We start from the raw sequence: 24,143 nt of genomic DNA on the forward strand, positions 1-24,143 counted from the left end.
AAAAGCACCGATAACCTGACACGCATTGTGGGAAAGTGGAACCTAGAGGATGTTGCAGAAAGTCTCCAAAGTACGAGTGCAATAAAGTACACTCGCTTTGAAGGCCCTAGTCACGCTAGACTCGATCGTATTTATGTTTCTCTCGACATCCTTCCGGAATGTAGCAGATACGAAGTCGTCCCCGTTTCTTTTTCAGATCATTGCTTGGTCCAGTGCTCTATTGGAAGGTCAAGGGAAAATAGGTCATTCTTCTGGGAATTATGGAAATTTAATAGTAAACTACTGCAGGACGAAGAATTTAATTTATTCGTAATGGACGAAATCGGCAAATTAGACCCCAGTAAAAACCTTTATATTTGGCAGCAATGGGAATTATGCAAGGAATCCTTAAAATTAAAAGCAATCGAAAGGGCTACATGTATTCGGCACGCTGAGCGAAAGAAGGAGGCGGAGTTAAAGGCGCTCCTTGATAAGTTACTGAAGCAGGAGTGCCGAACCCCCGGTAAATGGATCGAAGATATAAGAAAAGTGAAACAGACGATAGAGCAACTAGACGAACAGCGTTATCGGGGCGCGCTTGTGAGGGCAAGGGCCGAGGATACAGCTGCCGGTGAAATGCCAACGAAACGTGCGTTGTGCATGGAAAAAGCACGAGCCGAGAAAAATCACATTATCGAAATAGAATGGCGTGGTACCGTATCGACTGATACAGACTGCATCAAAAGAGCTTTTTTTGAGTATTATCAGGCGCTATTCGGATTGCATAATGTAGACATGGAAAAATTCAAGAACGAGTTTCTACCAGTTTTACCCCGCCTGGACGAGGAAAGAAAAGAAAGTTTGCAACGGGCAATAACTGTTGCTGAAGTTGAAGTAGCAATAGAGAAGCTAAACCCCGGAAAATAGCCCGGGCCAGACGGATTCACCGCTGCCTTTTATAAACAGTTTAAGAACGAATTAAGCCCTGTCCTCGCAGTCATCTTCAATGAGGCGTACAAATTAAACACACTGCCGCCGTCATACAGGTCATCCTATACAGTACTTATTCCAAAGACTGACGACGCAGATAAGTTAAGATCCGTTTCTGGGTACAGGCCAATAGCTCTTTCTAACGTCGAGTATAAGATATACATGAAGGTCCTAGCTCGAAGACTTCAGACTGCGATTAAAGACATCGTCGGGCCTCATCAAACTTGCGGCATCAAAGGACGGTGTATTCTTGTCAACATCCACAAAGCGCGCAGCATACTCGAATGGTGTGATTATTTAGACGAACGAGCTGCCATCCTTCAGATTGACCTCGAAAAGGCCTTTGACTGTGTCGATCATAGCATTTTGTTTTCTGTTTTAAATCATGTTAACCTTGGTACCGTTATCTGTGAGGGAGTGGCTCTGGCGTATCGAAACTGCACGACGAGGTTAATTGTAAATAAGAGTCTGGGGGCCCCCATTAACGTGCAGCGTTCGGTACGTCAGGGTTGCCCCCTAAGTCCTCTGTTATTTTGCATGTACATTGAAACTCTGTGTAGGAAAATTATTAATAACAATAGCATCCTTGGTTTTAAGTTACAAGCAGCAGAAGTGAAGCTGCTAGCCTATGCAGACGACGTAGCGATTTTCACGCGTGATCAGCGTAGTATAGCAGAGGGTGTCGAAATTGTTCGGAATTTCAGCCAAGCTACGGGTAGTGGCGTCAACTGGTCTAAGTGCCTTGGGCTCTGGCACGGATCGTGGCCAGCGAAAGCGGACCACTTCGCTAACGTGCCTTGGGTGACGACCCTGGGCAAGTACTTGGGCGTCCCGCTCGACTGTTACCGCGACAGCGATGAATATTGGAAAGCGCAGGCCAAGGATACGCGGGAAAAAACGGAGAAGTGGAAAGGTGCCGCCTTATCGATCTTTGCCAGAGCCACCACTTGCAATCTTTTTTTTTATTAGCAAGCTCTGGTACGTAATGCAGGTATTGCATTGTTCACGTACAAATGTCCAGAAGTTCCATAGAATATTCGGTGTATTTGTCTGGGCTTCTGAGTGGGAACGCTGCAGTCGTACCAACTTGTTTCGTCGGGTAAAGGATGGAGGGCTGGGACTGGGTCACCTGTTCTTACGGATGATTGTAAGCCGGTTTTTGTTTTTTAGAGATATTACCGACCCGTTCCTCCGCACTTTGTCAATTACGGCTAAGCAGACTGCTCCCCGAGTATGTCGTGTCAACGGAAGAGTGTGCTGGAGGAATCGGTGCTTACTTTAAAGAAATAGTGACCAGTGTAAAATTTCTTGCCGTACGTTTTTCAGCAGAGTATCTTTCAAATGTCAAGCGAAAAGAGCTTTATTTTGCTTTGTGTGACATGGTATTCCCAGTGCCTTTGTACAGATCATTGTACAGTGGAGGCCCAGGTAAAAATGTTTTAAAAAGAGTGAAAAAAATGCATGTCCAGCCTGGAACAAAAACTTTTTTCTTTAAACTACACTCAGGTACGTTGCCAGTTAAAGCTTTTTTGGAAATGAAAGGTTGCTTTTTGCCATGGGGCACTCATTGCTTAATTTGTAAGCTTCCAGAAACAATTGATCATGTTTTTTTGCATTGTTGGGAAGGGGTTTACTTTTGGGATGTTCTGCAGCGATCTGTGAAAAAAGAATTTCCTCTGGATCCGTATGGAATTCGGTTTTTGAGCGTGGAAAATGAAGATGGCGTTCCTTTCGACGCAATTATGATCCTGGGCCTCCATTCCCTGTGGAGATCGCGAATGGCAGGCTACCACTTTGATAAGGATGCGCGGCCTGCTCGAGCGTATTTCAGGGAAAGCATTCATTGGTTCCTAGAAATACATAAAGCGGAATCGGAGCCACCCGAGTGGCTTTCAAGACTAGAGCCTCTGGTGACCTTGCCAGAGTTTTAACTTGACGATACCAGCACTACAGGGGCGTAGCCAAGGGGGGGGGGGGTTGGGGGGGTTCAACCCCCCCCCCCGAAATTTTTCAGTTTTGCTTGCGTATATAGGCACGCACACATACAAACGCACGCACGAACATAAAGTATGGTAGAACCCCCCCCGAAAAAAATTTCTGGCTACGCCCCTGCAGCACTATGCTGGTTGACTACACAGTCACAACATGTACTTTGTACATCGGGTGATTTTATTATCAGTGGGGTTTCATTTATGTGTTATGTGTTGTGTACCAAAGCAGGTAATAAAGAAAAAAAGAAATCGCCCTCGTGGCCTAACGGATAAGGCATCGGTCTCCTAAACCGGGGATTGCGGGTTCGAGTCCTTCCGAGGGTACAATTTTTTGCAAAAAGGTTTTACACTACATTTTCCTTGTTTGAGGAGAAGCATATATGTTTTCATTTTGTCTCTCTATTTCCTCTCCACTGTGTGTTATACTGCGACTGAGAGTAAAAGCAGCAAAGTACGCAGATGAACCATCCAAACATCGCCCTCGTGGCCTAACGGATAAGGCATCGGTCTCCTAAACCGGGGATTGCGGGTTCGAGTCCCGCTGAGGGTACATTTTTTTTTGCAGAAAGGTTTTACACTACATTTTCCTTGTTTGAGGAGAAGCATATATGTTTTCATTTTGTCTCTATATTTCCTCTCCACTGTGTGTTATACTGCGACCGAGAGCAAACGCGGCAGTGAAAAGCACTTTCCGTAACGTGCTTCACTCTATTTAATGTGAAGCATTTGGTGAACCAGATCTATCTATCAATCTTTATGTCTGCCTGTCTGTCTGTTTGTCTGTCTGTGCGTCCGTCCGTCTATCTATCTATCTATCTATCTATCTATCTATCTATCTATCTATCTATCTATCTATCTATCTATCTATCTATCTATCTATCTATCTATCTATCTATCTATCTATCTATCTATCTATCTATCTATCTATCTATCTATCTATCTATCTATCTATCTATCTATCTATCTATCTATCTATCTATCTATCTATCTATCTATCTATCTAAAACAGGACAAAAGTCACGAGAGGACGAGATGTAGCAAATAGCGGTTAGGCGAGCTGAGGGAGGGAATTTACAAATGTTTTCCACTCATGAAGAAACATACAATTATTATAGATGACCGTCAGTATTTGAAGACATTGTTTTTCAAAGCTTGAAACTGAAGAGTGCGATCACTTTAGCAATTTGTGCTAGTGTCTTGAGTGGGTGCTCGGTGGTGTCGCAACTTCACGATTCGTTTGGTGGTGGGGGGATGCTTGCGAATGTCGCAAACTATCGGCGCAGAATTGGAGTAAGCCAGACACAAAACAGGCTAATTAGATTCTCCGGCCGCTTACGTTTCGATCCAATCCTAGTCGTCCGGAGACCATTTGGTATCCGTTCTATCGGACAAAACGGTGCCTCTTTCCGCTCTGTGCCTGTTCTTTGCCAGAATTATGACAGCGTTGCCTTTTCCGGTTGCTATTCTCACGCCTGAGTGTCAGACGAACCTCGACCAATGCTGTGCGGCTCCCTCTCGTCCTCTGGTGACGGTTTTTTTTTCGTTCTGTCACAGAACGCGTGCGATATAGCTCCCCATAAATCAACCCAGAAAAGCGAGAACAGACTATCGAAATCTCAACGCCAAATTGTTAAAGTGCTCACATGGCGGAATATCCGTTGCCGGCGTCGACGGCGTTGTCGATGAGCCAAAGGAAGTAATAGAAATACGGCTGGAGCTGGATTTGAACACAGGCATTCTGCATGGCAGTCAAGTATTCTACCACAGAAAGACGCCACTGTTTCAAACTTCGCAGGAAAGAAACCCTATAATAACTTCATGTCGGGGCAACACCCATGTTGGTTGCAGTATTGGTTATCCACTTTTATAGGAATGTATAAACATTGACTACGAGAGTTATAGTGAAGAGTTGCTCGAATACGTCGACGAACGCTACTTATCATATGCACATCATCGCACAGTAACGTGAACTTCGTTACGATGAAACGTACGCTTCTGCTGTTACGTGAGCGCCGACGTTACGTCGGACCATGAGCTACCCTCTGCACGCCAGTGTATCGACGTGCCTGGCCTATTCGTGCTACGTGCGTGTTGATAAATTTATACAAAGATACCGATCCACCTCGTAAACCTTGCCTCAAAGCAAGAACCGCTTCTACTGCGGGCCAGCTCCGCTTGCGCGTGATAACGAAGCTCAGAGGGCAACCGAGATAAGGAATGTATCACTCTGACAATTAAAAGCCTTTAATTGACAACAAAGTCCATATTATATTGTCGCAACGCGGAAATAACAAGATACAGGACCACGCTGCGACGAGGAAAGATAAGTCTGTATTCAGATAATACAAGAGCAGACGCCTCAACGTTGTCTTCCTCAGAGAGCCCAGAGTTGCAGCTCGTGCTGCTCGCTTCTTTGTCCTCTGTCGTCCTGCCGGCTATTAGTCGTGACAACAGCCTCCCTTCCAAGAAAGCATCGTCTCGATGCTTCATCGTCACGGCAGCAGGGTTTGTACTCACTGGCAGCCCGTGAGTTCATTCGGACAAATAGGGCTTGATACGAACCACGTGAACAACTTCTGGTGCATGCCTTTGACGCCTTGAGCAATGCGGACTGTCGGGAACAACCTCATAGTTAACATCAGTAAGACGTCGGATGACTTTATACGGCCCAAAGTACCGCCGTAATAGCTCTTCTGAGAGGCCACGACGGCGAACTGGGGTCCAGACCCAAACTCTCTCTTCCGGCTCGTAGTACACTGGTAGGTGACGTAGATTGTAGCGCCTTGTGTCATAGTCCTGCTGGCGACGAATTAGTGTGCGTGCAAGTTGTCGGGTTTCTTCAGCAAGCTGAGTGATGTAGTCGGCATCCGTTTCGACGGCATCGTTTTCATTCGGCAGCATAGCGTCGATCATGGTTGTCGCTTCGCGGCTATGGAGAAGACGGAACGGTGTCATGCGTGTTGTCTCTTGCTGTGCCGTATTGTACGCGAAAGTGACATAAGGCAAGATCTCGTCCCAGTTCTTATGCTCCACATCGACGTACATGCAGAGCATATCAGCAAGTGTCTTGTTTAGCCGCTCTGTCAGGCCATTAGTTTGTGGATGGTATGCCGTTGTACGCTGGTGAGATGTGCCGCTAAGCTTTAAAACTGCGCGTAACAGCTCGGCTGTGAATGCTGTTCCCCTGTCAGTCATTACTACAGATGGAGCGCCATGCGTCTATAAAAACCGGGCTGCTTCACTTGCCGTGCCCCTCTCCAGAGCCTTCGTTTCGGCGTAGCGAGTGACGTAGTCTGTGGCTGCAATTATTCATCCGCGTCCCGCAGCCGAAATGGGCCTAGGAGATCCATTCCGACTTGAGCGAATGAAGTTTCCGGTACATCAATAGGATGGAGGAGCCCTGCTGGTTTGACGGCTGGCACTTTCCTACGCTGGCATTCAAGGCAAGTCCGAACGTACTGTTGAACGGTCGCCGCCAGTCTTGGACAGTAGTACTTTTGCCTCACTTGGCATAGCGTTGGTATGTAGCCCAAACGACCGGATGTTGCTTCATCGTGGCACGCTTGCAGTACCTATCTCCTGAGCGGTGTTGGAACGACGAGTAAGTAGGTGTTTCCATTCGGCGAAAAGTTCATCTTATATAGGACGTCGTTTCGTAAGCAAAATGATGCTACTCCTCTTGCGAAGAGCTTTGGCACAGCGGATGTGCGTCCCTCCAAGAAACCAATAATGGATTGCAATTCGGGGTCGTCGCGTTGCTGCTGTGCGATTGCAGTCGTGTTGACAACACCGACAAAGGCGGCGTCGTCGTCGCCTTCGGCACTTGCATGTTCAAATGGCGCGCGAGAAAGGCAATCGGCATCCGTATGTCGCTTCCCTGATTTGTACACAATAGCCATCTCGAATTCTCGAAGCTTAAGGCTCCAGCGCGCCAATCATCCTGATGAGTCTATTAAGTTCGTCAACCAACAAAGGGAATGATGGTCGCTGGCAACTTTAAACAGGCGGCCGTACAAATATGGGCGAAACGTTACAACAGCCCACACCACCCAAAGGCACTCTTTTTCAGTGGTGGAATAATTCTCTTCCATGCGGGAAAGGATCCTGCTCGCATAAGCAATTACTCGTTCGGCGCCATCTTGTCACTGCACGAGTATGGCTCCTAATACGACATTGCTGGCGTCGATGTGAACCGTCGTCGGAGCGTCATCGTCAAAGTGTCCGAGGACTGGCGGCTATTGGAGGCGTTGCCGCAGCTCGTTGAACGCTTCCTGCTGCTCTTCACCCCACACGAATGTGACGTCTTCTCTAGTGAGGCGTGTCAACGGCGAGGCAATGCGTGAGAAGTTCAGAATGAAGCGTCGGTAATAGGCGCACACTCCTAAAAATCGTCTGACTGCCTTTTTGTCAGATGGTGCGGGAAAACTTGCCATGGCAGCTATTTTGTCGGGGTCAGGCCGCACGCCTTCACTGCTGACAAGATGCCCCAGAAACAGAAGCTCTTCGAAGCCAATTGACACTTTTCTGGTTTAAGCGTTAGTCCAGCAGATCCTGTCACTTGAAATACCGCGTGTAGTCGCTTCAAGTGCTCGTGAAATGCCGCAGAAAATACGACGTCGTCCAAATATACCAGGCACGTTTGCCACTTGAGGCGTGATAGTACAGTGTCCATGAGCCGTTGAAGCGTTGCCGGTGCGGAGCACAAGCCGAAAGGAAGTACCTTAAATTCATAAAGGCCATCAGGTGTCACGAATGCGTTTTTTTCTCGGTCTCTTTCGTCGACTTCTATCTGCCAATATCCGCTCCTTAAATCCATCGACGAGAAATAACGTGCATGCCGTAGTCGATCGACGGAATCGTCTATACGAGGTAGCGGGTAGACGTCTCTTTTGGTAACCTGATTGAGCTTGCGGTATTCCACGCAGAAACGTAAGGTGCCGTCTTTTTTCTTCACTAATACTACCAGCGATGCCCAAGGACTCTTCGACGGCTGAATAACGTCATCCTGAAGCATCTTTCGCACCTGACTTTCTATGGCTTCACATTCCCGCGGAGCTACTCGGTACGGGTTTTGCCGTATGGGTCTGGCCGTTTCATCCGTAATGATGCGATGTTTCGTCAAAGGTGTTTGACGAACTCTGGACGTCGAAGAGAAACAATCCTGAAACTGAATAAGCTCCAGAAGGCTTTACTTCTGCGTAGGCAGCAAACTTGGGCCAACATCGACGGATAGAGGTACGGGCAGCAGGCCGGTGTGATCGTCTTGCTCCACAGTAAAGCAGCCTGCGACCTCAGTGAGCTCCTCCACGTAAGCGACAATATAAAGAAAACTATGCCGGTAATATTGCAGTCAGCCCCCTCAGTATACAGCATACATGTATTTGTTCCTGTGCTATTATACCCGAAGCCTCAAAATATCGTGATAAACGCGCGAGTCGTGTTGAATATCATGTCTGCAGACACAGAAGAATGCAATATCGTATCAGCGGTACTTTCATAATGTAAATGATGTGTAGGCACCTCTGTAAAACCTTTCACCCCCGAATTATTTCTTTGCAAAGTAAGCAAGTGGTTTTTAAAATTTAAGATGCGCGTATTCATGGTAGTCAAAAATATGAAAAAAAAATCTGTGCTCGCACTTTTCAGTCAAGAGTAATTAGTGACCGAATTAATCTATGAATTATTTATGATTTAACATTACGTAGATTATTTTTTATTAGTTTATTACGAAAGATTATTTCGATGGGCTAGCATAATACTTCATAGACAAAATTCATAGTTGCGATACAGAACGAAAATAAATGCCATACGTCCACACGGTGCAAGAAGAAGCTGCCTCAGCGAATTGCGGGAACAGCGCGACCGCTACTATAATTTCTTCGATCACACGTGGCCTCACTTTCTTGTGCGTACCGGACTGGCAGCGTATGTAGAGCAGATGCCAAATATGAGTTCTAGCAGAAGAACAATCCATTTTTTACCAGTCTCTGACAGGCCTCAAGAATTGACGATTCCAATTGGAATCGCTGTGCCTGAATGGGTTAACAGGCGGCTGAAACTAGTGTTCCGGCACGAGAAGCATACGAGATCGAATCCCGGCTGCGGCGGCTGCATTTTCGATGGAGGGGAAAATGTTAGAGGCCCGTGTACTTAGATTTAGGTTCACCCTAAAGAACCCCAGGTGATCGAAATTTCCGGGGCCCTCCACTACGGCGTCCCTCATAATCAAATTGTGCTTTTGCGACGTTAAACCCCAGATATTATATTATTACTACGAGAAGCAGAATTGCATACTGCATATTGATGTTCGGCCTGATGAGCATGCATTATAGTTTTGTGTACATGTCACAGGCTTGCTTTCTGACAGATAATTAGGCCAGGGCCTAATAACAGATAATTAGGCCATAGACGACCTTAACTGATGCCTATAAGAATTAGTGTACTAATTGTAGTAGTAGTTGTGACGCGAAATGAATTGAACTGAAGTCGACGAAAAATCACTCTTTCCGTCGGTGGGATGAGAATTCCCACAACTTTCGAATTATGCGTCAGATGCTCCACCAATCCAGCTACGACGGAAAGCGCTTCCCCGTCCATTTCGTTGAGTATTTCCGTGCACATAATTCCTGGGAGCGTTAGCGTAGTCCAGGTGGCGTGTGTGGATCGCCCCTTTTTTCCATTTGCGTATCGTGGTACGTAATCTTTGCACAAGGCGGCAGCTGACTAATAAACCCACGCTTGCTAACCTAAGACATTAAGATGCCCTCATTAACCTAAGACATTAAGATGCCCTCGCTATGAAGGAACGAGATAAGGGAAATCTTTTTCCGAAGGGCTCATTTTTTTGTTAGACAATCAAACTAATCCAACAGACAATCAGGCCAAAGAAAGCATAGGGGGCATTACTTGTCTTTAGCCGCTTTGTGACCATTCTTACATAGTAAAAAATTCGGCAGATCCTACCTACCGTGCGAATCGATGTTATGCAAAGCAGGCGCGGGATTGTGACTGTGGCACAATTTTTCACATTAAGCGAAAAGATACGGAATGACGCTAGAGAAATGTGGAAGTGGTGCACGCACACTCATATGTTGAAAAGTCGCATACGCATTATATAACCAGTTGTTTACAGTTGCGTAACGATGTCAACAGCAACATAGGTGTTACCAACACCAGACGCGGTAATTTGATACGTAGTTATATTCTTCAATACTGGGTAGCGCCAATCCGGACAGGACAAAGAAGGAACACAGATGCACAGGACAGGCGTTTCTCGCAACTAAGATTCATTTAGGAAAGTTTCCCTAGATATATGGTACGCAGCCGAGTGGCACGCGAAGGCGCGACAGTTCCATTTGATACAGTTGCGTTACAGTTGTTATGCTTATACTCGTCCGTTATGACGGAGAACGCACGCACGTTTCACGAACTTGTGTGTATGTGTATGAGGAGGTCTTGACAGTTCTTGAACAAGGCCATCATCACCGTGATCAGTGAGCACCAGCAGCTGGACCGGACTTGTTATCGGATCCGTTCGTGATCGCGGCTACGAGGAGTCTAAGTGTAGTGAAGTGCGAGGTTTAGTGCAGCTGGCGGAAATCCTGGATTCCTCTTACGATGAAATGATCTATGATGCCTCCTGTCCTGGACGTGGCAGCGAGGTCTTTTGATACCCTGTCCACATCCAAGCCGTCTTTCACGCAGTATAAAGACCAGGCGTTGTTGAGTCTTGATAAATCAATGTTCAAGTCACAGGTAATGATGATAGGCATGTTTCTCTCGGCAGATTTATCGTAGGGAAGCATTCACCCCGCTTTTTTGTTGTAATCCACGTATTCCACGTTGCTGACCACGTGGACAAGGGGATGGTAGTTGAGCGTCATCCAGGGGTGTTCTGTCTTCAGTTCCCTCACTGTCCTTGTGTCGGCCGCGGTGGTGTAGCTGTTACGGTGCTCGGCTGCTGACCCGAAGGTCGCGGGTTCAATCCCGGCCGCGGCGGTCGCATTTCGATGGAGGCAAAGTGCTAGATGCCTGTGTACTGTGCGATCTCGGTGCACGTTAAAGAATACCAGATAGCCAAAATTTCCGGAGCCCTTCGCTATGGCGTCTCTCATAATCATATCGTGGTTTTGGGACATAGAACCCCAACAAGTAATATTATTCACTTTCCTTGAGTGTCAATGTGTGTGTTCGCCGGTACTGTGTTAGTTGAGACCCTGTATCACCGGTGGAACATACCCGCATAACATGAACTCTGATATGCGGGTATGTACGACACTTGACAGAGAGAAAGGTTTTCATGACGTACGCGACATGTATTTTGCGTTTTCACTGGTCACTTTGCATGACCAGTGAATCGTGTTCGCCATACACTGTTCCCCTGCTATACCAATTTTTGTATACTACAACTTATGGAGACGATCAGGAGAGCGCCCAGACGTAGGCGGCTAGATAGATAGATACGTAGATCGAAACGGCCAAAGTGCCTGAAGTTCGCTAAGAAATGCTTCGCATTTAATACTACACATATCTGAACGCACCTCCAACTGGTATCTCTAGGCATGAAATGTTAAAGGAATAACGCAGTCAGTGTAGGTATACTGAGTGTATGTGTATTGGATGTAGCAGTGAAGCAACACGGGCGTTATACCGTCAAGACGTGCTTTTGTAAACAATATGACATTACACCGAATTATTGTTGATTCAGCAATGAGTGGTAATTTACTGCTGTGAATGTGCCGTATATAATGCACAAGATATTTTCCCGCTACTGTCATGCGCAGCATGAACTCTTTTGCGTATGCGAACAGCGTTTAGCCGCTATGGCCTTTAACAGGTAATTTCAGTGCTCCATCTTATATTGCCCACGACTATACATATACAGGGTGCCCCAGCTATCTTTAGCCAGAGCTTAAAAATATTTCGACGCACTCTATGACGACGCCACCAAATGCATGTTACTGAATATTGCATTCACACTATTGTGTGTTTTCTTCCTAATTGCCCAATTAGGCATGTTTACCTAACTCTTGAAGCAACGAAGCTTGGCGAAAAATTCCAATGAGAAAGTTATAGATTCGTTTGCAAAACGTCCGATTAGAAAGTTTCTAACTTTCTATGGATTATGTAATCGCGTTTTTCTGCTTGCTGAGATGCCCCCGAAATAAAGAAATTCAGCAGATCCCACGTACCGTGGGAATCGATGTTATGCGAAGCATGCGCGGGATGGTGACTGTGGCGTAACATTTCATATTGAGCGAAACGTTACGGAATTACGCTATAGAGAAATCTGGAAGTGGTATAAACACACTCATATATGCTGAAGAGTCGCATATGTATTATATAACCAGTTGTTTACAGTTGCGTAACGATGCCAACAGCAACATAGGTGTTACCAACACCAGACGCGGTAAGCTGATATGTAGTGCTTATATTCTTCAATACTGGATAGCGCGAATCCGGACAGCACAAAGAAGGAACACAAATGCACACGACAGGTGTTACTCCCATCTAATCTTCATTCAGGAAAGTTCCCCTGGTTACAGTCACATTTGCAGTTATTACAGTTGCGTTACAGTTGTTATGCTTATACTTGTCCGTTATGGCGGAGAACGCACGAACGTTTCACGAGCCCGTGTGCATATGTGGAAGGGGTTCTTGGCAGTTCTTGAACAAGGTCATCGTCATCGTGATCAGTAAGCACCAGCAGCTGGACCGTACTTGTTAATCGGATCCGTTCGTGACCGCGGCTACGAGGGGTCTAGTTGTAGTGAAGTGCGAGGTATAGCACAGCTAGTAGAAATCGTGGATGCCTCTTACGATGAAGCGATCTATGATGCCTGCTGTCCTGAACGTGGCAGCGAGGTCTTTTGATGCCCTGTTCACATTCAAGCTGTCTTTCACGCAGTATAAAGACCAGGCGTTGTTGGGTCTTGATGAATCAATGTTGAAGGCACCGGTAATGATGAGAGGCCTGGTTCTCTGGGCAGATTTATTATAGAAAGCATTGACCCCAGTTTTCGCGCAATCCACGTGGTCCACGTTGCGGACCACGTGAACGAGTAGATGGTAGTTGAGCGTCTTCCAGGGGTATTCTGTCTTCAACTTCCTCACTTCCGCCGCGGTGGTGTAGCGGTTTAGGTGCTCGGCTGCTGATCCGACGGTCGCAGGTTCGATCCCGGCCACGGCGATCGCATTTAGATGCAAGCAAAATTCTAGATGCCCGTGTACTGTTCGATCTCGGTGCACCTTAAAGAACACCAGATGGTCAAAATTCCGGAGCCCTTCGCTGCGGCGTCTCTCATAAGCATATCGTGGTTTTGGGACATAAAACCCGAACAATTATTATTACTATCACTTTCATTGCGTGTCAATGCGTGTGTTCGCGGTTATTGTCTTGGTTGAGACTTGGTATCACCTGTGGCACATGCCCGCATAACATTAACACTCATATGCGGGCATGTGCCACACGTGACTGAGAGAAAGGGTTTCATGACGTACGCGACAGGTATTTTGCGTTATTCATGTCATGACCAGTGAATTGTGTTCGCCATACACTAATCCCCTGCTATGCCAATTTTGGTATATTACAAGTTATGGAGACGACCAGGAGAGCACCCAGACGTAGGTGGCTAGATAGATAGATAGATAGATAGATACGTATATAGAAACGCCCAAAGTGCCTGAGGTTCGCTAAGAAATGCTTCGCATTAAAAAAAAAACAAAAACCAAGTGACATATACCCGCTTGCGCGCCTATCAGCTTCGATCGCGACGGTTCAGCTTCCCGATCAGCTTCCCTCGCGACGGTTCATGACAGAGATAGCAGCTAGACGCAGCGGTTATTGCTTGTCTTCCCGCTGTCAAAACGTGCGTTACCGCACAGCCACCACCATTGTCGCTGTCCTGTCGAGGGAGCACACCCGGCGAAGTGCTATGGTCATTTGCACACGGAACGTTAGGGAGCACTGCAGTCACGGCGCGTAAGCGCGCAAGCGGGCATATGTCACGTGGTATTTTTAGTGTATTTCGCGGGTATCTGTAATAAGCAGAAAAGCACTAACACTTGATAGATTGAAAGTTAGAAACTGTATAATCGGACGTTTTGCAAATCGATCTACATCTTTCTCATCGGGATTTTTGTATAGCTTCGTTGCGTCGAAAGTTAGTTAATTAAACATGCCTAATCAGGTAATTAAACAGAAAACGAAAATTCGTGTGACCAACTACATGTAATACACAGCAGCATGCATTTGGCACCGTCGTTATAGAGTGCGTAGGGATATTTTTGATGCCACTATAGCGCAAACTTCAGAGAAGAGAGACGAAAAAACACAACACACACACCATCGTCTTTGAAGTTGGCGCTTTAGTAGCATCAATGGAGTACCAACTAGCCCAAACATGCACATTACTGAGGCATATTTTTAAACGTTGGCTAGAAATTGCTGGGACACCCTGATACGGTATGGCAACCTGACAGCCAGCGCGCGAAAGCCCCAAAATTCAACAGCTGTAGTTATTGTAAGCGAAGGGTGACAGATGGTTATGGTTTGTTACCTGTGACTCCAGCGACGCGCATACTGTCTTATCAAGGTATCTGCTTTTCTAAAGGTCGAGTATACTCTATCGTGTACCCTTTTAAATATCAGAACATCACCTCGTGCTCGTCGACAGTATCGGTGGACGTTGTCCAAATGCCTCCGCGTATTGCATAGACCACTCCTGGGCTTCATCTATAGGAAACCGAGTTATCTTTTTAATTTAATTTATGCCGTAGGGTGGGGGTCGGCCACATGCGGCCCGCGGGGCAGTATTATGCAGCCCCCGGCACGACGTCAAACCTCTCCCCCCTCCCCTTGTCTCTTCTTACCTGAAGGCAGAGATGGCAGTTTTGACCTCGAATTGCGCTAGCGCAACTTATGTTGCTAGCGCTATTGCGCTAGCAACATATGGCTGTAAATAGCAACCTTGTGACATGCGTGCTGAAAATAAACATTATTCCAGTGTTGTGCATTATTCTCAATTCGCTGGAATTTTTCTCTTTTCCTGCAAAACAAGTGTACAGCAAGGGTTCTAATCCTAGTTATTTTTTTTTTCTTATAGAACGCCCACACCGCGCTGAAACGAGGGGCCAAGTTTTTAAACATCGTTATTTTAATGCTTTGAAGCAGATTATTACTACGATATACAGCCAATTTCGTGGTTAAACTTCATTATTTTCATTTGCAGAAGGGCTGCGCAGCAAGGTGTACGAGTCACAGCTTTCCTTCCACTTCGTTAATCTCGAATTATGCATTCGACAATTCTTTTTCAAACATTCTAGTGCACTCGCGAGGTGCGGCTCAGTGCATACTGTCGGGCGAAATCAAGCATGCAGACCCAATTGGCCTGGATCGTTAGATCACAGCGCCACGCTTCAGCTCTGACCACTTAAGAGTGATGCTACTGTCGAGTTGCGAGTGCCACCGAGAGCGTATTAATTGCTATCGTGTGGCTTTGCAGGGTATTCTGGGAGACGTCGGGTCCTTTTCTCAGGGGTTGACTGTATCGGTTATGGAGGAGGCGTCTTCCACAAGCGAAACACTTTATTCTTGTGGCGTATTCTGTAATGATTCGATTTCCGAAGAGCTCACTTTGCCAACACGCGATTGGGTGCTGCCATCGCGACGTTCTTGCGACGTCCCCGCAGTGACCGAGCAACCCACTCGCGTGTTAGCAAAGTGAGCTCTTCGGAAACCAAATTGTTACCGGATATGGAACCTGATGAATCGACCGAACGTGTTCCGAAACGTCGGTTTGTGCAAAAAAAAGAAAGGAAGCAAAGCAATGGTGATGTCGCTACTTCGGTACCCAGTGTTGCAAAGCGTACGCCGCTATTATTAGGAAATGGAGGACATGTTTTAGCTTATGCAAGTACGTTTCTCTTTATTTCGTTAATATCGCTTCGCAGAAAAACATCAAAAGTGAAAGTGGCTGCTCCCTGGGTCACGCACTGCCCGTGGACGTCGGCTGTTGATCACCGTCTGTTTGCCCGTCGTCGCCGTCGTCCACGTTGTGCGGCGTGGTCTCCTGGTACGATGCATTCATACGCGGCGCCGCAGGGGGCAATGACGCGGCCGTTGACGGCGAGTCGCTGTAGACGACCGTCTTCGCCACCGGTTTCTCGCTCAGGCTGAGAAGGGCGAAGCTGGCCACCGCAGACAGCACGGTCACGGCCACTGCCACGCTGACGATGACACTCAGGCGGATTCCGGTGGCGTCCTCCTTAGGAGACAAAAAAAGAAAACAACCTTGAACTCAGGCAAATGGGAAGCGTCAGGCAAATGGGAAGCTACCCGTAGACCTTTCTGGTGTCAGTCGCGGAAAAGATGCTGAAGAAGTCGCGAAACTACCACATGAACGAAAAAGCCACCTCAAAAGAATGTAAAGCTAGCCGTGATTCCCTGTCTGCATCGCGTGTCCCATAATTTGAAACAAGATCGCTAAACATGCTGGTGTAAAGGTGGCCTACCCTGCACCGTTAATGCTTTCCAGGCTCTGCAGGATGACCAACCCGTGTCTCCGAAGAGCTCCGGCCTGCATCCTGTATCACAAAAACGAGTACGTCAGCTGTCAGACGGTTGTGGTCTACGAGATCCCCTTGTCGTGGGGTAGGAAGTTTGTAGGCCAAACCGAGCAATGCTCGAACGATGTACTGAGACAGCATAACGACAACGTCAGAAATGACAGAGAAGGCCAGGTCGCAATTCATTGCCGTAATTGTCAATGTTGTACTTACTTTCACGCCTGGTCTGCTGCTGCCAGAAGCCGCGATAAATGGGTAAGATTATTCACTGAAGCCAAGAAAAATTATCGAAGAAGGCGATAATCAATTTCTCTATAATCTAAGGAGTTGTTTTACTTGAATGCGACTGCGCATTGATGATATATATATACTATGGTCATTTCGTAATAAACATTGTTGGAAGTGGCGCTCCGTGTGTGCGTACTCTCCCTTTTGTCCGTTGTCGTCGTCGCGCCTACACTTCAAACACGTATGATTTTGAGGCATGCTGTAGTGGCGGCCTCCGGGCATTTCGAAGACCTAGGTTTCTTTAACGTGCACCTAAATTTGTATTGATGTGCTTTCGAGATGTTAATAAATTAAAATAATAATAACAACAATAATAATAATAATCAATCAATCAATCAATCAATCATTTATTTAACGTGCCCAGGAACAACCGTAAGGTCTTTGTGCTGGCGCACGCAAAAAAAAAACAATAAAAAACAATACAATACAGACAGTCTTCAGAAATAAAACGAGCAAAAACACGTAGACAAAGAGAAATGAACACAAAAGGGGAGGAGTAAAATAAAACAATATGAGAAATATTGACGGGGAATAAAAAATTAGATTGCATACATACAACTATGTGGAAAGACTGAGAAGGGAAGACATTGTACATTGTGCCACACTATGTCAAAACAGTGCAAAGCTCGGATAAAAACAATGATTGTGGGCTATGAAAAACGTCAAGATCAAGGAAATTAACATTATAGAGACTTTGTATTCTGTGAACGGTAGAGTGTGGGAAGAAGCAGGCGGGTACATGAAACGGTCTGTTCTCTCTGGTTAACTTACGCGGAGTTCGAAAATTTACACAATTGAGAAGCACAGGGCAGGATATGATACCGTGGACTACCTTGTAAAGAAATAAGAGATCAGAGCGATTTCGTCGGCAGTGAAGTGATGGCAGTGATAATAATCCAGCAGTATTTGAACGAGATCCAGAGTCATTTTCAGCAAAGCGATGGTTATATATGCTGAGGAATTTTTTCTGGACTCGTTCAATGGTGTTAACGCTGGATTGAGCAATGCCATTCCATATCACGGACGCATACTCAAGTTGTGGAAGAAATAATAATAATAATAATAATAATAATAATAATAATAATAATAATAATAATAATAATAATAATAATAATAATAATAATAATAATAATAATAATAATAATAATTATTATTATTATTATTATTATTATTATTATTACGAAATGTAAGTACACAGGCCTCTAGCATTTCAGCTCCATCGAAATGCAACCGCCGCGGCCGGGAATGAGCCCGCGTCTTTCCGGTCTTCAACTGAGCGCCGCAGACCTGCTGCAACACCGCGGAGGCTAATGTTGTATTTCTGCTGCTTCATAGCCGTACAGTTCCTACGACGTCGGCTCATTTCTTTCTTTCTTCCTTTCTTTCTTTCTTTCTTTCTTTCTTGTAATACTACTTGTTTCGTGGTCCGCGTACCGTAAGCGCCATTCAAGCAGCCCGCCTCCTTAAACGGCCTTCTGACGTAGCCTTATCCATGCCCGCCTTTTATTGTTCGACAGCTGGCGCTACGGAGTAGTGCAGCAAGCAGGTTCAGTTGAGCAGATGCAGCCCGAGAAAACAGAATTTGGGTCGTTCCCAAGTGTAAAACGTAAAGTCTTTTTTTTTTGCATTAAACAGACTGAAATGCACAGATTACATGTTATTAAATGCGAAGCATTTCTTAGCGAACCTCTGGCACTTTGAGCGTTTCTATCTACCTATCTATCTATCTAGCCGCCTACGTCTCGGTGCTCTCATGATCGCCTCCTTAACTTGGTGTAGACGAAAATTTGCATGGGAGGGTAAGAGGATTTGACGAATATGAATGCCAGGTTATGACATGAATAACGTTAAAATCCTGTCGCGTACGTCGTCAAACCCTTTCCACTAGACACGTGTGGCATACACATATACCATGGGCCGCGGTGTACGGGTATGCGCCACAGGTGATTGACAGTTTATATCTACCCAGGAGCGGCGAGAACAGACATTGGTAACTTAAATGCTAGAGCGTCAAGGAAAAGCAACATCGGCAGCGTTGACTCAACGAATGGGAAGAATGAAAATTAGGATCCCAGCAGGAATCGAACCCAAGAATTCTGCGTGGCAATCAGGTATTCTACCACAGAGCCACGCCAGGTCTATAAACTCGTTTGGAGAAACAGCCTATGCAGGCGTAATATCGGTGCAACGTCAATTGTGGTTGTGGTGCTGGCTATCTAATTTTACAAGAAAGCAATAAACACTACATGATACTCCTACGATGTGTACTCCTACGATAGAGGCGTTGTATCAGATTAACATCTGTAGTTCCAGTGTTGGCTCCGCTTTTAAAGCAGTCAAATAAACATTACGTTTGTATTCCAATGATTCAGCAAGCTATATTGAAGCATTGCTCGACCCCGGAGGAATATAATATTGAAAGCTATATATGATATCCACATCACCGCACCGTAAAGTGCACTTCGTCCACCAGAACGACGCAGTGCCCTCTTCATTTTTTACGAAGCTGGGCGATGGCCTCATGCTGACCGAGTATGATGCCAGATTGATTGACAGCCGCTTTGTAGACTAGGGTACGTAGGCCACATACGCCCAGGTAGTCTACGAATACGACAAACACCATCCACTGATGTTGGTCTACGTAGCACTATCCAGGTCTACCAGCCTCGACGACCTATACCTCTCCAACGCGAAGGGTGGCTTTAGGTTCCGACATGTCGCCGGCTCTGTCGACAGACAATTTGTCGACGAAATGACCGAGGCATACCCGAATTCCAACAGCTCTACTATACCACATACTTCACTACACATGGACACCTCGTCACCACGATCACGACCGGATCCTATAACAAGTCATGACCAGTTGCTTGTGCTCACAGATCACGGTGATGATGCCCTTGTTCATGAACTGTCAAGAACTTCTTGCACACATGCACACGGGTTCGTGAAACGTGCGTGCGTTCTCGGGATATAAGCACTACATATCAGCTTACCGCTTCTGGTGTTGGTAATACCCACTTTGCCATTGGCAGCGTTACCCAACCGTAAACAACCGATTATATAACGCATATGCGGCTCTGCAATATATATATATATATATGTGTGCGTATAACATTTATAGAAATCTTTAGCGTCATTTTGTAACGTGTCGCTCAGTAAAAAAGTTACGCCACAGTCACCTAGTCGCCGCATGCTTGGCATAACATGGACTCCCACGGTACGTGGGAACTGCCGAATTTTTTTCGTCTTGTAATGCCCTGAAATGTTCTTTTTTTGTCAAAGTTAGTTTCAGTACTGGTGATTATTTGTACTGAGGCCTTACTACATCATCAGGCTTGTGTTCCAGAAAATTTTACTGGCTGCTCAAATCAGGTTCTGCATTTACGTTAATTTTTCGATCGCTAAACCACTGCTTCCTATAATAATGAGAACTAACAGACAATAACGCCAAGGAAAGTATAGGGGGTGTTATCTGTAGTATTTAGAACATAAACGTGAAGAAAGTAAAGTGGACGAAAAGATGACTTGCCGCCGGCAGGGACCGAACCTGCGACCTTCGAATAACGCGTCCGATGCTCTACCACTGAGCTACGGCGGCGGTCATCCTCCCGTCCACTTTTTGGGGTATATATGTTGATTTAAACGTAGGAGTGTTAGTCAGCGCCAATCGCAGCCATGGCGGCGAGTGTAGAACACTCTTTTTTAGCCTGGTGGCGTCACGTAGCACGTGATCTTTTTACGAGCTGGCAGCTGACCAATAATCCCTCGCATACTACCTGAAGGCATTAAGTCTGCCAGGACGAGACCCTCGCTATGAATGAAGGAAGGGAGACGACTTTCTAAGGGCTCGTTTAGTCAGCGTTAGTCAGTGGAGTGTTAGTCAGCGCCAATCGCCGCCATGGCTGCGATTGGCGCTGACTAACACTCCTATAACAGAGAGCTGAGCTAGTTGGTAAGTATTCATTCTAAAAAGACAGGGCGTGCAAACAAGGACACAAGAAAGAAGTCAGGACACCACAAACGCCGTTTGTGGTGTCCTGACTTCTTTCTTGTGTTCTTGTTTGCACGCCCTGTCTTTTTAGAATGAATACTTAACACTCCTACGTTTAAATCAACATATATACCCCAAAAAGTGGACGGGAGGATGACCGCCGCCGTAGCTCAGTGGTAGAGCATCGGACGCGTTATTCGAAGGTCGCAGGTTCGGTACCTGCCGGCGGCAAGTCATCTTTTCGTCCACTTTACTTTCTTCACATTTATGTTCTAAATACTACAGATAACACCCCCTATACTTTCCTTGGCGTTATTGTCTGTTAGTTCTCATTATTATTGTGTCTAACAAAGATAAACGAGCCCTTAGAAAGTCGTCTCCCTTCCTTGCTTCCTATAATATTGACGTTACGACGTTCGCATTGACCTTCCACTTAGAAATAAACTTTTACTTTACTTTGGGGACCCTTTAAGTACGGGACAGGGTAATTACGGGGACCCTTTAAGTACGAGATAGGGTAAGTACGGGATAGGGTAAAATGCCAAGACGCTTTCCAGGCTGAACTGTCCTTTATGAGGAATAGGGGCATGAAGAACCGCCAGCAACTCGAAAGCCGGCATCCTCTAATACGTCGGCACCATATCGCTAACATAGGCCCTGTGTAATCTCCAGGGAGAGATCAGCGCTATCCGACGCTCTCGTCCTTCACCACGTGATTTGCAGAGGTTGCTGAATAATAAATATTAGAGCGGGGATGAATACGAGTACAAGAAATTGTTGGAATCATTGGTAGAAACCCATTAAATGGAATCTAATGCGTCAAAATGGAACATGTGCAGCTGCTACCAACAGTTGAGCCGTCTGGATTTTCTACACGCTTGGGCCATATACAACTGATACAACATCATTTGAATAAAGGTAGATAATTGAAAAGAAATGGTGGCCGTTTCTTCAGTTTGATCTAACTGGAGCTAAACATAAGCAATTCGTTGCAATGTTTGGTTCCTATGGGAAGATACTGCGATACAAATCTGTACCTGTCTAATCGACTGCTGAAAGGTTTCAGCAGTTGTTCTCAATTAGACGGCTACAGACAAGAATTGCCACATGACTGACCAGGGAAAACGTGCAGTACTCTGTGCAGTACTCAGTGACATGTATTTGGTCGCGTCGTCATAGATTGCATCGTCATATTTTTGAACACAGGCTAAAGTTAGTTGATGAATCCTGTGCAGAGAACATACCGTCAGATGGTAGAAATCGAGCACTCCAACCACAATCGCTTCAATAAATAAAGTTGCCGCTCAGAGCGCACAACCTTCCTTCAGTTTGGTGCAGTTTGGTTTAGTTTGGGGCTCTTCCTTCAAGTTTGGTGCAGTGGGAGAGAATCGACATTCTTGCAGCCACGTGAGTCACTACGACGGCTCTTATAGCAGCTCAACGTTGGGAAAGCTCGTACAGCGGAAGGCCTCCGACACGGTGTAGGATAAAACGGAACGAACAACGAGTGACGACGAAGATAACCGCTTACTAACAACTCCATTTCTCGCGTGGTATTCGGAAATAAGTAGTGGAACTTGTCCTGTCTTACAATTGGCGCTACATCACTGCTCATTTATAAAACACCTACTGCCTCGCAACCTATCTAAGTACCACAAGAATGCTGACCTCAGCAACGGCCCTGTGAGACTTCATCGCTTCCGCGACCTCCTCTTCGTCTTCCTCATAGACCTGCGCCGGGGGCACGTATACCGGGATTATGGGCGCTGCGCCTGGTGGAACAGCTGCAGGGTGGGGCGTTGTAACAGGTGCCGGAGGCGGCGGAGCCACGGGCACACCATCATCCTCCATGGCTGCCATACAGTCGTTGCTTTGAAGAAGTCGATGTTGGAAATCTAGACCACAGTCACTATCTAGCAACCTGAAGGCACTCTGTACTATGACAGTCTTGTTCTTGTTGACCTTCAACTTTGGCTCACACCCACTGCGGGTGATTGGCCAATAATTGACTGGTTTATGGCAGTCACCGGGACGTTGGTGGTGATGATTCTTTGAACGCCCGTACGGACGCCCCACTGCGGGGAGCAGGTAGAAGATTGGGACGCAGTTTACAAAACTTCTCTTTATGTGCGTTTTCCCATTGCTCAGCTGGCTTCGCTAATGATAATGAGTGATTGGCTGAAATCTTCTCTTACGAAAATATTTAGCGTAAGACGCTTTTGTAAATACGGGCCCTGGGTGTAATTATCATACGAAAACAACAATTGAAGATGTGAGAGAAACCGATCAGCTATCAAAACATAATATTTTGCACCCTTATATAGTCGGTCATAGGTAAACAAAAAGAAACTAATGGCTTTATCTAACCTAGAGGGGAAATTGACTTGAAGAAGGGGGCCCTGCCATAGATCACAACGACGTGATTAATCAGGTAAGTGAGAAATGTGCTGAGCACACAACAAACTCTGTTTGAATAACAGGCGTTTATAAATGCGTTAATATTCCCATAGGGTTGACCCACTATTCCCATAGGGTTGACCACGAGAATAAGGTTTTGGAATTTCCCTGCAAACCACACTCATTTACAAGGTCTTTTTTCCTAGAAAAATACGGGACTGGAATCAATTAGACAAGTGTGTCGCAACTGTGTCGTCCAATGACATATTTTTTGCACTGATAAAATAATTCTCCTTGTATTAGCGTTACCCAACTGTAAACAACTGGTTTATAACACATATGCGGCTCTTCAGCATATATGTATGCGTATAAAATGTATACAAATCTTTAGCATCATTTCGTAACGTTTCGCTCAGAAAAATTGCCAGGCCTGCGCTGAAACCGCAGCACAGTCACAGCGAAAGCTGGAAGAGCGGCGTTTCTAGAACCCGTTGCATGCTCTCTTGCGGCTACTAATAAAAGTACACTAGCAAGGTACCCACTACGCCATAAATCACAATTTTTGTGAAGTTGCGAAGCACCTACTAAGTCATTATTCGTCATTCTGCGGAGAACCGAGGCACCAGCTACACGTCTGTTAGGCATTATGTGCACTTTGTTGAAGCGACGACATGCGCAAATGGATCATGCTCTTATAGGCTTCCTTGGCAACCAATACAAGTGCATTTGGGAGGCACCCACTACGCTATAAATCATTGTAATTTTTGAGATGTAGGGCAGCAGGCACTGTGCCATTTTTCGTCATTCTACGGAGAGCGTTGGTAGCTGCTAACGCATGTAAGGCATTATGCGCACTTTGTTGATGCTGTGTCTGATGACGATGAAGAATTATGGCAGAGCCCTTTGTAATGGGTTGGAAGCATTCAACAACCTACTCGTTG

General features: G+C 45.9%; 1 non-coding gene across 1 annotated transcript; it reads left to right on the forward strand.

Moving 5' to 3' along the window:
* The first annotated feature begins 3,437 nt into the window (after positions 1-3,437).
* Positions 3,438-3,510, forward strand: Trnar-ccu (transfer RNA arginine (anticodon CCU)). The gene has a single exon. It is a non-coding gene; the product is annotated as a tRNA-Arg (tRNA).
* Positions 3,511-24,143: the final 20,633 nt, after the last annotated feature.

The sequence above is a fragment of the Rhipicephalus sanguineus genome, chromosome 2 (assembly GCF_013339695.2).
Source record: "Rhipicephalus sanguineus isolate Rsan-2018 chromosome 2, BIME_Rsan_1.4, whole genome shotgun sequence".
Lineage (NCBI taxonomy): Eukaryota > Metazoa > Arthropoda > Arachnida > Ixodida > Ixodidae > Rhipicephalus > Rhipicephalus sanguineus.